This window comes from Geospiza fortis, unplaced genomic scaffold (genome assembly GCF_000277835.1).
Source record: "Geospiza fortis unplaced genomic scaffold, GeoFor_1.0 scaffold13, whole genome shotgun sequence".
NCBI lineage: Eukaryota > Metazoa > Chordata > Aves > Passeriformes > Thraupidae > Geospiza > Geospiza fortis.
In genome coordinates this window covers 824,956-838,390 of record NW_005054384.1, presented here as the reverse complement: position 1 = coordinate 838,390, position 13,435 = coordinate 824,956, and the positions used below count along the sequence as shown (strand labels likewise).

At 44.0% G+C, this 13,435-nt stretch overlaps 1 protein-coding gene across 2 annotated transcripts in view; it reads left to right on the top strand.

The window, feature by feature from the left end:
- The first annotated feature begins 6,188 nt into the window (after positions 1-6,188).
- The window catches only part of MICAL3 (microtubule associated monooxygenase, calponin and LIM domain containing 3), a 157,112-nt gene continuing 149,865 nt past the window's right edge, over positions 6,189-13,435 (top strand). Inside the window, exon 1 of one of the 2 annotated variants that reach the window (XM_031060507.1) lies at positions 6,189-6,459. The gene's annotated coding sequence lies outside the window, so the exon portion shown is untranslated. The remainder of the gene's footprint in view (positions 6,460-13,435) is intronic. The other variant, XM_031060508.1, reaches the window with a different exon arrangement.

Sequence of the window (13,435 nt, the reverse complement as noted above, 5' to 3'; positions counted from 1 at the left end):
TTGGCTTGTTGAACGTTACTTATGAGTAAGAAGGAAAGAACTTGACTTGATGCTCAATTATAAAGCAGAATTTGTATGGCTGACAGTTAAAGGAAAACAAAAGTAATGCAGTATTTTGTGTGCTTATCTCACAGGATCTGCAGAGGCAATAACTACAGAGACAACTGCTTTCAATTGCAGAGATATGTCCTGGTTTTAAAAGTCATGTCTCTGGTCTCTCAAGACAGAGACACCCAAATCCACTTGTACACCTGATTGTAAATGCCCAGAGTTATAGGAGAGCCATGTGGAGGTGGGTGGGATTTCTGTTACAGACAAACCTCTGCTCTGCCCTGAGAGGCCACACTGGCCAGGACTCTGCTGGAATCTGTGCTCAGCCCCTATGGCATCAGGAGAACCCTGCTGAGGCTTCCTAAAGGAAGGATGGAGCTGCAGATATTTCCAGGGCTTGTTTGGAAAGCTGGTGTGCTGTAGGGAGGAGCTGTACCCACCCTTGTTTTGTGCTGTCACGCTGAGTGAAGGGAGCCTCCATCCTCACCTCTGTGCATTCCTGGGCAGGGGAGGTAAAAATGGTACCTGTGAGGTAAAAATGCTATTAAGTGGTACCTGTGAGGTAAAAATGCTATTAAAGTGGATAATAGGATGCAAGGTCTTTGCTGGGGACTCAGGTCCCATAAAAGTACATGTGACAATGCCAGAAAAGCTACATATTCCTGCAACAGCTCCAGGAGGATGGTGGTGCTGACTCCATAACTTGGGCTGGAAATAACAGCCCTGGTAGGCAGGGCTGACCACTGCCTATGAAAGTGAGTGTGAAAAGCAATAGGAAGAGCCCAGAACAACAGTGGCATAAATAGTAGCCTAATTAACAATTCCTAGCAAGGATTTACACTGTGCGTTACTTATTTGAAGCACTGTGCAACACATTAGCTGATAGATGTTAATTAATCATTCAGGTAATTAAATGGAAGTGGAATGCAAATGGTTAGAGGAAGCTAGAGTATGAAGACTTCCTGAAACCAGTAAATGATTTTGTTCTCTTTGATGGAGGAAGAATTTCTTCCTTTAGGGTTTAAATGTTCTCACAGTGTGGGTGTTATTACAGTTTTAATAACCACCTGTTGAATTCCCTGGGATGGGAGATTACATGCAGCACAGCCAAGAGTTTCTTGTTTGTTTGAGTAACTTTGGCAGTTTTATGGGCCTAAAAGAAAGGGAAAAAAAAGAGAGAAGTATCCCCAGCTCTGTGTTTCAGGGCACAGAATGATGACCAGCTTCAGGAATGAGTCTTGCTGCTTTGACTTCTCACAAGAAGGATGGGGTGGGAGATGGAGTCTCATTACACAGTGACCCATTGTTTTCACTTAAGCAGTGAAAGATGAAGATGTGCTGTCATTTGATGTAGAGCAATCACTGAAATGAGCCTGGCAAGCCACTGAGAATGTTGCAAGTGATAGCTAATTTTTTAATGGATTAATTCATTCCCCTACAGTAAGAAGATAGGATTCTTTGGCAGAGAATCAGTCAGCTTGATTCCTGGCTGTGGCATATTTAGGTTTGTGTTATCACCCACTGCCCACACTTGTGCAGCATAAACTCCTGAGGGAACTTGTGAAGAGATGGGCTTTCAGTCATCTGGCCTGAATCACTGCTTTGCTGATGAACCCCTCAAGCTGCTGGGAAAGTCCTCTTTTATGCCAGGCCAGTATAACCACAAACCAGGCATGTAGGTCTGATTTCCTAAATTAAAAGACTGATTTACTGCACTGTGTAAGTTGGGTTTTCAATCTACCTGCAACCTGAGAACTCAGTCTCTTAGGGCAGGTACAATACAAGCAGCTGGTGATGCAGATAAAGCCGAAAAAAAAAAAAAAAAAAAAAGATGTGGTTTTATGACTGCTAATTGCTCTGATACCTTTGCTTCCCTCCTTCCAGTCTGTGTTTCCTTCTGACCTGGGATACTGTCACTGTCAGCAGTGAAAGCTATCACAGTTCTCCTTTTTCTCTCCCTTTTCCTCTCTCTGGTTCCTCTGGGGACAGAAGATCCTGGCAGCCAGATCTACCCCAGGCTTTTGCCTTTTGTTTTCCTGTACTTTTCTCTTGGCACAATGCAGAAGTTTGCAGTGTTGTGCTTCCACAATCACATGCTAAAATATTTGCACAGCTGTCTGATGACAGATATGGGGGAGAAAGAGAAAATCCACTCTTCTGTTATTTGAAAAGTTAAACCAAACCAAACCAAACAAACAAACAAACAAATGCAGTTTAACATGAATTAATAGTGTAAAACCTTCCTTTTTCCCTGCTCTTGTGTAACAGAATCCTCAATCAGTTTGCCTGGCTCCCCTCTGTGTGCTTCACCTTCTTTTTCTTGTCCACATAACCCCACACTTTGGTGCTTCTCTCCCAGTGCCTCTGGGTTCAAACCCCCATGGGACTCCAGTGCCCACTCTGTGCACTCACTTCAGCCTGTTCTGGGCTACAGAAATAGGGCCAACTCCTACAGGCTATAATCAGGCATTCTTCAGGCAAATCTCTGACTGAAGTCAGTGGAAGTTTTGGCACAAGGACGGTGAAACTAATTAAATTCCTCCTCCAAGTGTATATATATATATATATATTTATATATCTGGGACGGGGATGAGAGAAGAAAATATTGCCTAGAAAGAAAGTCCATTAATAAATGAGACATAGATGTGGGGAAGAGTTGATTGAATTATTTATAATGCAGTTATAACATTGCTGAGTTGCTGAGCTTTCCAGTAAGCCATCAATAACATGCATGACCATAGCAGCAGTTAGCAGGAGTACAAACAAACAGGAGCATGGATCTCCATGAAAATCAGGTGTGGAAATATTGGGGAATAAAGCCTAGCATATCCAAATCCTTTAGAACAGAATGCATTTGAATATGGTCATAGCTTTCCAATAGCCTTGAAAACTGGTTGTGAGTTAATTTTACCAGCAGTGCACCAGAGAATCTCAAGCAAAAACCCATCAAACATGGGCCAATATTTTAAAAATAGAAAAAACAGCACAGACACTTCCTAACAAGCCTAACTATAGATCAGAGTGAGAAAAAAATTTAAATGTGGGTTTAAAATAAACCTGGATAGTGACACTAAGAGCAAAATGAACCTGGGTGTTTGAAAGAACCAATCTTGTCAAGTTTTTTTTTTTGTCAGAATTATCTAATTAGTGGATGATGACACTAGAGCAAATATACTGCATTAGATCCTTTGGTGCAATGAGTGGAAGAGTCAACTTTTCAGATCTTCAGCAGACAAAAGAAGGGCAAGTGAACAGGCCAACAAGCACTTTTTCAGCTTTGACATCTATAATTCACGTGCAGGGGCTGCACTCCCACTACAGCAGCTCCCTTCCTACACACACAAACACACACTCCCTGCCTTTATGCTGCTCTGGGACCACACACAGCTCTGTCCTGTGTCTGTCCTTCCCATCAGCCAGCCTCTCCTCTGGGAAGCATGAATGCCTCCCCTGAACCAAGGCCTCAAGGTGTGTTTCCACCCTGCTCCACCAAGCTTGGATTGGTTTTTTTTCAGGTTTTTTTAAGTCTTTTTGCTGTCCTCAGTCGCGAGCTCCAGACAAAGCCTTCCTTTCTGTGAGGGAACTTCAGAACCAGGAATGTGGTCTGGACATTTTTGGACAAAGGAACATTCAATGTTTCTGCTCCTGATCACCAGGAAGAATGACTGTGCTGTGTCTTTAGCACTCCAGCTCAGTTTCTGAAGTCTCTGTCCTCCTGTGGACACACTTTCAGGGCTAACCCTCCCTTTGTGAGTGTCCAGGCTCAGGGAGGCAGTTTCTCTGTGCTGGTTGGGATCCAGCAGACAGAATGTCATTTCCAGCCCGTTAGCCTCCGAAACGTTCTGTTTGTGCAATTAGCCTTATGAGGCCACTGATGAGAAATGGGTGCTTATTAGCTGCTGTCATTTTTATACCCTCTTCCCTGAGTAATGCTACAGCAGCCCTCGTGATGCCATGAAACAGCTCTGACTGCAGGAGGAGAGAGCTGCAAATGGAAAAGACTTCTCAGTGCTGCAGGCCAAGCCCAGCCACCTCCTCTCCCCTGCATTCCTCTGCTGCTTTCCTACTCCCTGAGAGCCCAGCATTATTCCTTCTCACGATTGTCTTCTTCAGGGGACAGCTTCATTTTGAATGGCTTCATGCTTCACACCAGGAACCAAGTCTTTTCCACTAAGCCAAGCATAAAAATAGCTGAAAGGGTGGGGGAGGGAGTGTCAGCAAAACAGATTTATTTAATTATATGTACCAAGCACCACTTTCCTATGTGAGACCAAGTGTTCAGCTCAGTTTCTATCTTGCTGCATTCTCATTTAAGGTTACTGAGGAAACAGGCATAAAATGCCCGTGATAACTTGGATTTCTAGAAGATGCCTTCATATGTTTAGTAACCTCACACCTGTGTGGAACTGGATGCTCCTAAGTCTGGGGGAACTAATAACTGATTTTGAACAAGGCAGTGTGCAGGGAGGGTGTCTGTGTGTGGGGGTAATGCTGATAAATCCAGCACCTGTAATCAGAAGGCTCCAGACTCCCTTAGGCTGGGCCTAGATGGACTTTCTTACTCCACAGAGATATTCTGCACTGCCAAGCCCAGTGGTGTTGTCATGGCCATCACCGTGTTTGGTGATGTTCTCCAAGTCCCACATTTAAGAATCCTATAAACACAGCAGAAATTGAAACATTTTTTCTAAATCAAATTAAATTTTAATCTCACAGTATGTTGGAGGAAAGCTGGAAAACTCAGTCTGAAGTCAGAGGCAAAGATAAGTGAAAAGATTAGAATTTTTACTTCTTTTAACACGTGAGATTTTTTTTTGCCTGCTCACAGCTTGTATAATCTAGTTCAATTCTTTCTAGAATTGAACTAGATTATAATCAGCCCTTCTGGCTGATACTGCTGTTCTTAACTAGTCCCATCTCTGCTGATTGTAAAAATTGTAGTGGAGCAAAAAGTTACTTAACCCCTTGTCATGAGGGGATCTTTAACATCTGGATTTTGGCACCTGGAGGCCGGTCCCTACCTAGCAAATTGGGATGAGTCCTGTCACAGATTGCCCAAACAGCCTGGGTTGAAAGTGAGGACAGGAGAGTCAGTTAAGAAAGCAAATGTGTGGGTTTTACTTCTGTGTGTTTGTTTTTGTCCACACCACCTACGCGCACACAGAGCTGTGTTTGTTACTGGTGCCCTGAGAGAGGAAACCCATCACCTTAAAAGAAGCACTTGGCTTTAAGAGAGAATAATCAGAAAAGCAACAAAGAACCGTTAGCAACATTTTATAGAGAAGATGAGATAAATAGTCTGTCTCATAAACAAGTGGTATTATTTAACTATCCAAGGAGTTGCTTTCCAAAACAAGGCTGAATTGTTCATTGTCCAGCAAAATAACGCCTGCTTCTGAAGCCTTGGCTGCTTTTCTGACTACAGCCCAGAGTCTGCAGATCTGCACAGGGGTGGACTGTCCTGCCTAACATTACTGCTAATGTTTATGTCAATGTTATAATAAAAATAAGTAGAAAACAGCAATATTATGGCTCAGAAATGACAGCACCAAGACTTTTCAGTTGAGGGGACAGGAACAAAGGAATCCTGCCGGCCCTGAGCTTCCCCGTTGCTGTAACAGGGCCTCACAGACACACTTGTGCTCGGCCGTGTTGGCAGAGAAACACTTGGCAGAGAAATCCCCTCCTGCTCTCTCAACTGCTCATTCACCTGCTCACAGAGACAAGATTATATCACACTGTCCCGGCACTTCTTCAAACACTGGGGAGCGTGTGCTCCTGCTCAGATATTCACCAGAACAAGGTTTCTTTTCTCCTCTTTCCACAAGCCATGGTATTTCTCAGGGGAAGCCAGCAGCTCTCTCGGGGTTATGCCAACTTTCCTCCAGCACAGAAACAAGATTAAAGATGCTGTGGAGCTCTGTGAGTGGAGTAACCAAGGTGGGAGGGGGGGTGTGAGGGAAACACCTTCTGCATAAAACAGCCTTTTTAAAGAAATGGGTGGATTACCCAGGCCAGAGGAATCCTGGAAGGAGGAGGCAGTGCATCCCTTCGGTGCTCCCATTGCCACTCCCTTAGCCAGCCACAGGGGACCACTGCTCCGTTGCTGTGGCAACCGTGACGACTTGGCAGCCAGAGCCATCATCACTCAGCCTCCTCGAGGCTCGGCGAGATGCTCTGGCAAAGGCTCACACAAGGAGATTCGCATCCGAGATCCCATTTCTTTTAAATTTTGGCTTTACCTCACAGCCTGGAGAAGGAGAAAATTGCTGCTGCAAAGAGAAGCCGTGTGAGGCAGGGCAGGGCAGTGACGGGGGCTCTCACTTGGGTGTCTGCCCCTGCAGAGGCGGGGAGCTGGGAGCACCTGTCGGGGAGGAGTTGACTCGTGTGAGAAGAAGGTCATTCCCGGTGAGTACCCACCCAGCCAGCCTCTCCTACCTTCTGCTGCAAATGTTGTTTATTTTTTGTCATTGGCTAGGAAATTCCAGTGTTTCTCGTGTCTGAGGGGAGGAATTTTCTTTTGTGCTAGCTCTAGGCTTCTTGCAAAATCCGTGAATGCACTGCTACTGGCTTTTTGTCCTAGGCATGAATTCCTGCAGGAGCTGCAGCCTTGCCATTACCAGCAGCAGGTTTCTTGCAGGAAGCTCGATGAGATCTGCAGTTTGCAGTGAGCACTGCACAATCCTACCTTAATACCAGGTTTGTGCTCTAGCCAGCTGATATGCTCCTATACCAGCTTTTCCATTTAATTCATGGTTCCAGCCTTTGTTGTACAAGCTGACTTACTTGTTTTCATTGAGATTAAGAATTGAAGCAGTAAGTAAATCAAATGCTTGAACAGGTGCAGACAGAGTATTTGCCCTGTGGAGGATAGAGTTACAAGCAGTTTCATTCTGATGAGACAAACAGATGCTCCAGATAAACTGCTGATAAAAGGAATTATTATACTGGCAAAGATCCACCACGTTCCCCTAGCACATGGGTGTCATAGCCAAGCATACAGACAGTAACCATGGGTGAGATCAATCTACCATGGCTAACAATAGGCATCTATAAATGTACTCATGTTACTGAGCAGTGTGATCATCAGTTTTAAATCATGCCCTGAAAAATATTAATGTAACTTAGTCATCTGTGAAATGAATACACTGCTTTGTAAAGAAAGTAAGGCATTGCAAAAAAAAAAACAACAACAACAACAAAAAAAAAACAACCAATCGTAAGGAATTACAAGGGAAAAGAAATCAAAGGTTTTGCACCATAGATCTGAAATCCTGATCAACCTGCAGGTTGAAAGGCAAGGAGATTTCTTTTTCTCCAGATGAATTTGGTGCTTGTTCTGTTCCTTAATCAGCCAGCAGCACTGGGGCATCTCTAGCTGTAATCTCATTAAGACTATTAGGCTGTGATTGTGCTTGTGGTCTGTTGCTGGCATGCATTTGGGCAGACAAATGATCCTCAGAGCCCTCACAGTCGAGAGGAGATGGGGATCCCTTGTTTCTCACGAGGTTTGAAAATCCTGCATCCTTGACTTTGGAAAGGCACAGTTTGCAGAGCGGCTGGGAGGGGAGCAGGGACAGGTCACTGAGCCCAGGCACACAAGGGCAGTTTGTGAGCACAGCTTCTCTTGGTGTGATGGGAGTCACGTGGGGGCACGAGAATGGCACAGCACCCTCCCCTCCGTGTGTAAAGAGCATAAAGCTGTGCCTGTGTGAGTGTTGGCATGACAGGCTGGGCTACTACAGAGCAAAAACAGAAGTCAGAAATTAATTATGTGCTCCTTTATCCCCAGAACCACTCCTGTGTTCTGCCTTGTCCTGCCTGTTACAACTAACACAAGCATAGTAGCTTTTGTTTAGTTGGCCTCTTTGACCAAACTGAAAAATATTTGGATGATATTTCTGGAGTCAGATAGAACTCTTTCCATTCAATTTTAGCCCATTACTCTTCATTACAATTCCAGGTGACACCATAAATACCTCTAGCTCCTCTTCCTCATCCCTGCATGGCTCAAACATTAGTTGATAGTTTTATTCCCGGGCAGCAGTGGAGTTTGAGTGCTTCTGGAGGCCAGAGGATTTTTGCAGCCCCCTGTGTGAGCCCTGCACATGTGGATCTCCTGCACACAAACCCACAGCAGCTGATGTCATTGTGCATGAGCCTGGGGAAGCAGGCTGCTGAATGAGTGCCAGTGTACCACACAGTTCATAAATATGGAAAAGCAACGGGCCCTAGCCCAACAAGCTCGGATTCAGAAACATTTAGCAGATGTTCTGGCTGTGGGGGAGGAAAACAGGAGATGAATAACTACAATACTGCAAGAGCAAATACTTTGTTGATGAAACGGCACAAAAATCAGGATGACAAACACACCCTTAGCAGGACTTTGACCTATCCATAAAACAACATCAACATGTTTTATTAATAGTAGTTCCACATTCTCAAGATCAATAAAGTGACTTCATTGATTTACTTTTCCCTTTTTATTAGTACTTCTCTAAACAGTGATGAATTTGGATTGAACATAGGTAGAGTCTTTTTTATAGCTTGTCAAAGAACAGTTCCAGTAGCTCTAATAAACAATAAGCTTCTCAACCAGGACAACATGGCTAAAGAGAACCTGACCATGGTTAAGAGTTTGAAGGAAACTTCCAAATCTGTTTGGAAGAGACTGTCAATTATTTCCACAACAGCACCACAGGGGAGCTGCTCTGTACATTTCCTTAAAGGAGTAAAAAGCTGTTGTTTTATAAACAAGCATAGTAAACATAGCTCAGGCTCTCCCTAATCCAAACTCCAAATAGTAAACATGCCTTTTAGACCTTGATGCATGCTCTGTGGAGCAAACCAATCTCAGCTTTACAGGCAGCTCTTGTGAGGAACTTCTATAGTCCAAATTGGGTGAAGAACCAATGAAGGGTCTCAATAATGACCTTGCAGGAGTTGCCATTACATTTCACCAAGGCACATTTGAATCCATTCCCTTTGGTCCTTCTTGGGGACTGTCTGAGTACAAGGAAATGCTGTACCTGTGATTTTTTTTGTTGGTGTGTTAATTGTAGGCCAGCAGTCTAGTAGTACTTCATCTGGGTATGATGTTCTTGAATATCTATATTTTCTTCCTTGACAAACACTTGTCTTGCTGCTTTGGAGGATCTCACACCTCTTTACACACTTGAACTGTTATTCCTAAAGCATGGAGTGAAACTCAGCTGGGCTACTCTTCCCAGCCTTGGCATAATTTACCATTTTGGGAGGGAGTTTTCTGCACTTGTGTAGCCTTTGGTTTGTGTTAATTCCACTTAAAGCTTTACAGTATAGTGAAGTGAGAGTTGTGTGTTTCTCATCAGCTTCTCATATGCCCACAGTCCTGAGTCATAGCAGCAAACCCAAAGCTGCAACTTTACATTTTACTGCTTGGCAAAACCTGTGAGCAGTAAAATTGTCTGCAGTGGATATGCACAGACCCAGAACTTCTCTTATTCTTAAAATAGTTCCAAATGCTGAAGTCTGTACTGAACACTCAGCAGATTTGCATGGAGCCCCAGAGAAACCTTCCTTATTAGTTGCTATCAGAACACTTATTTTTTCAGCATGAAGAGTTAGAAACATTTACCTCCATGATCAAAACTCACTGGCTGTGACGGGCTGCCTTTTTATTTTCCTTTTTAACTGCAGAAGTTTTTACCAACAGAAGTTTCTACTTAGTGCACCAAGAGGTAGGTTTTTTTTTTGAAGTGAATTAGACTTGTATTTGTTTCCTTGCAACCAAACAACACCAGCAATTCATTTGAAACTCAGCTCCCAGCTCAGCACACAACATCAGTCAGGATTAGGGTGTGCACGTGTGTTCAGAGGGTGAATACATCATTTCATAAATATTGCAGCTATTCAGATGCCTGTGCAGTGAATAATCACTTGCACCAGGAGAATGCTGGGTGCTTGGTGACTTCTGCCTTGCGTTGGAACCACAGATTGAACACTGGTGCTCTTGCTTAGGAAGTCAGTGCTCCAGAACAACTGGACAGAAAACAGCAAATTTTAAAGCCTCTGTAGACTAGACTAGTCCTTCATATTCTTCTGAAAACAGTTCTTCTTTTGGAAGTTCTTAGCTGCTCATTTGTATACAGATTATTTTTACATTAAAAAAAAAAACGGGTTTAGCTGTCCCAGTAAGTGTGAGCATGAGAAAACAAGAGTATAACTCATCAAGATCCCAATTCAGTTTCTTACAGCAGATGTCAATTCAAATACAGTGACCTTTAACAGAAACACTTGTACACAGGAGAAAAGAGTTCCTGTTAATGGAGAGCATCTCAGGGGCTTCAGTTTGGTTTCATGTTGTGGTCTTGACTTTTACAAATTGAAGCAAAAAACAGCAACAAAAAATCCTTTGTCACTGAGAATGTCACACTAAAATGTATAAACAGGAGGGATGATTGCAGAGCACACCAAGTGCTCCTTCCATTCTGCATTGCACTGGTAAGGCCTCAGCTGGGATCACACTGTATGCTGTTCCTGCAGAGAGAAATTCAGGAAAGACTTGGGTTAAAGTGGGAGCCACCAAAGGGGAGCACCATGAATCAACAGAGCCTCACCCAATATAAACTAGGAGGACAGACAAGAAGAAATGGAATTTTAGGTCTGGGGAATGGGAAAAGTGACATGAGAAATCTTCATGCATCTAAAAGGCTGTTGCACGAGTGAGAGGAACAAATGGGGGTTTTTGTGTCACTGTTGGGTAGGATGAGAAGTACATGTAAATTATGGTGAGAGAGATCCAGCTTTACCATTAGGGGAAACTTCCTACAGGCAAAATAGTGAATCATGAGAAAAGAACATCTTTCCTGGATAGACTGTGGTGTCTGCACTGGGGAGGTCTTTAAGAGGTAAAACAGATGAGACAGAGATGCTTTCACAGGGCTGGAGTTAGATGACCTCTCAGTATCCCTTCCAGTGCTCTCATTCAGTGATCACCTCCTTGTTTGAAAATCTGCTTGCTGTGTTTTTCCTTCCTGTTTCCAGATGTGGGGACCCTGCTTCCCATGGAATTCGGTGCTCTTGCTTAAAAGAGATTACAGATTCCCACAGGAGCATGCACCTGGCAAGTCCTGAGCTTTGGAAGGTTGTCAAAATAGAATTTAAGATTCCTTGGCTATTTTTTACTGTGAAAATAGCTTTGATTTCATAGAGATACCAAAAACTTTCTTGAGTTTTCTTCTGTAACTTGCCTTCCTTGTTATACTCCTTGTCTGACTGGGAGCAACACCTGGGCCTTATGAGCCATCAATAATTTCTCTTGGAATACATAAAAAATTATTTTTCTATATATTATTTTTCTATATAGACTTATTTTTCTGTAAAATTTCTATTTTTTCTTATATTTCTGTATAGACTTTTGAAAATGGGACACTGTGCCGTACTCTGACTTTATTTTGAGCAGTAGCAGCTCAGCTCCTTGAAAAAGCTCAATCTGGAACCACAATATTTTCCCCTGGGTTGGTTTGGAACTGCTTCCTCAACAGCTGCTCTGCTCACTAGAGGTCACTTCTGGAGTGCCAACACCCAAGTTTACAGTGCCTGCAGGCAGGAATTCACAGGGAATCCATCACTGCCTGGCTGGGTACGCTGCTCCCTAGCCCGGCGCAAACCAGCGGTTCTGTCAAACCCTCGGGGGAGATAATGGTGCGGGGCTTGCCTTGCACATCACCAGCCTGGAACACCAGGCTTCTAACCGAGCTGTGATGCAGGATTTCAGCTGTCTTAGCTTGTTTTTGTGTTGCAAAAGAGCCCGTTTTGTACTGATGTTGCAGTTTTTGTGAGTGTGCTCTGTTAGCCTAAAGTTCTGTACAGTACTGCCTGCCACCCTCCTCCCACTCTGCCCACCACGTGCACTTGGTGACAAGGGACATGCAGAGGCACTACAGTCCTTTGTTTCTGCTTCAGTTCCACTTGTTTAAACCCCTCCTCTTACTGCAAACTTCTCTGGGAATCCAGCAGCATAATGATGCAAATAACCCTGTCATATGACTTAGCCTCTCTGGTGCTGGATTCCAAAATATCAAGCCAAGACATACAAGCCTTGCTGTGGATGCCATAGGCAGCCTGATGCTAGAGTGCAGATGGCTCTGCAGTTCCCTAATGGGAATTGTTTGGGTCCTTATTAGCACTTTACAAAGGTTTCTGCTCAGCTTGCCAGCTCTCCTCCTGACTGCTCGGAGTGCTCAGCCAGTAATCACTGCAAACTCCGTGCGAGTCAGGCCCCGGGAGAGCATTTCCAAACATCTCCTTTATCACTGTGTGTAAACCCCCTCCTCCATCTGCATTCATTTTTCAATAATTAACACACCCCCAGCCTGCATCTTTGCAGGGGAGGACACCTGCAAATGTTGGTTTTGAGCAGATAATGGAAGGTGAATCAGCAGGCTGAGGCTCTCCCGTGATCGCAACCAGTCGCTCTAATTTCTCTGCTCATGGAAACTCCATCAGTAAACAGGGTGGGCTGAGCCAAGTTTAGATCAGCTAAAGGCTTTCCTCCATCTGTTCTCAGACATGGATATAGATAGTGAATTGGGAATTGTGCACTTCTGGCTGATATTTGTCATACCTCACTGTAGTAAGAATTTGCTCAGCCATGTCATTAGCTCATTTAACACATCTCTTATGAATGATATCTGCTTGGTGCTTTATTCTGTGTTACTACAATACCTGACTGCTTTTCATACCAGAATCTCTAATATGCTATGGAGACCAAAGCTCCTCTTAAGATAGGGTTGGAAGGCTGTGGCTTTAGCTGGACATTTCTGGGTTCCTCTCAATGCTGTGCCAAAGACCAGGGCTGGCTCATTCCCCAGTCCAGCCAGTCACCTACACTGTCACCTCGGTGTGACCTGAGGGATTAGCCAATATCTGGGGCTCCCAAGCTGAGTTGATTAGCAGGAGACAAGGATGATGGCAGCAGCATCCACCTGCTGCAACGCTGCTCATCCTCTCTGTCACTGTAGGGGTGTCAGGACAGGTAAAGGTGATACAGAGACTCCATGAGAAGGCATGAAAAGTCACTTTATTAATAGAAATCTACAGTTCTTATAGAAACAATGCTGGACTTAAGACCTGATTAGCCCTTAGGAATCCGCTCTCACACTATTAGTGAGCTATGAATAGCGCACTCTAGAGAACTATATCTATAAACAATAGTTACAGAAAGAGAGATAATAATTGTTTAAATTCTTTCTTCTAAGTTTCCTACAGCTTCTATACAGCTTCCCAGGATTTTCCTGGGAGAACTATGTCTCTCTCTGTTCCGAGGATATGTAATTACTACACTTCCCGAGCGCAGGGGCACGGAGCTGTCCCCGAGCGCATCACGGTCCCAACGGGACGA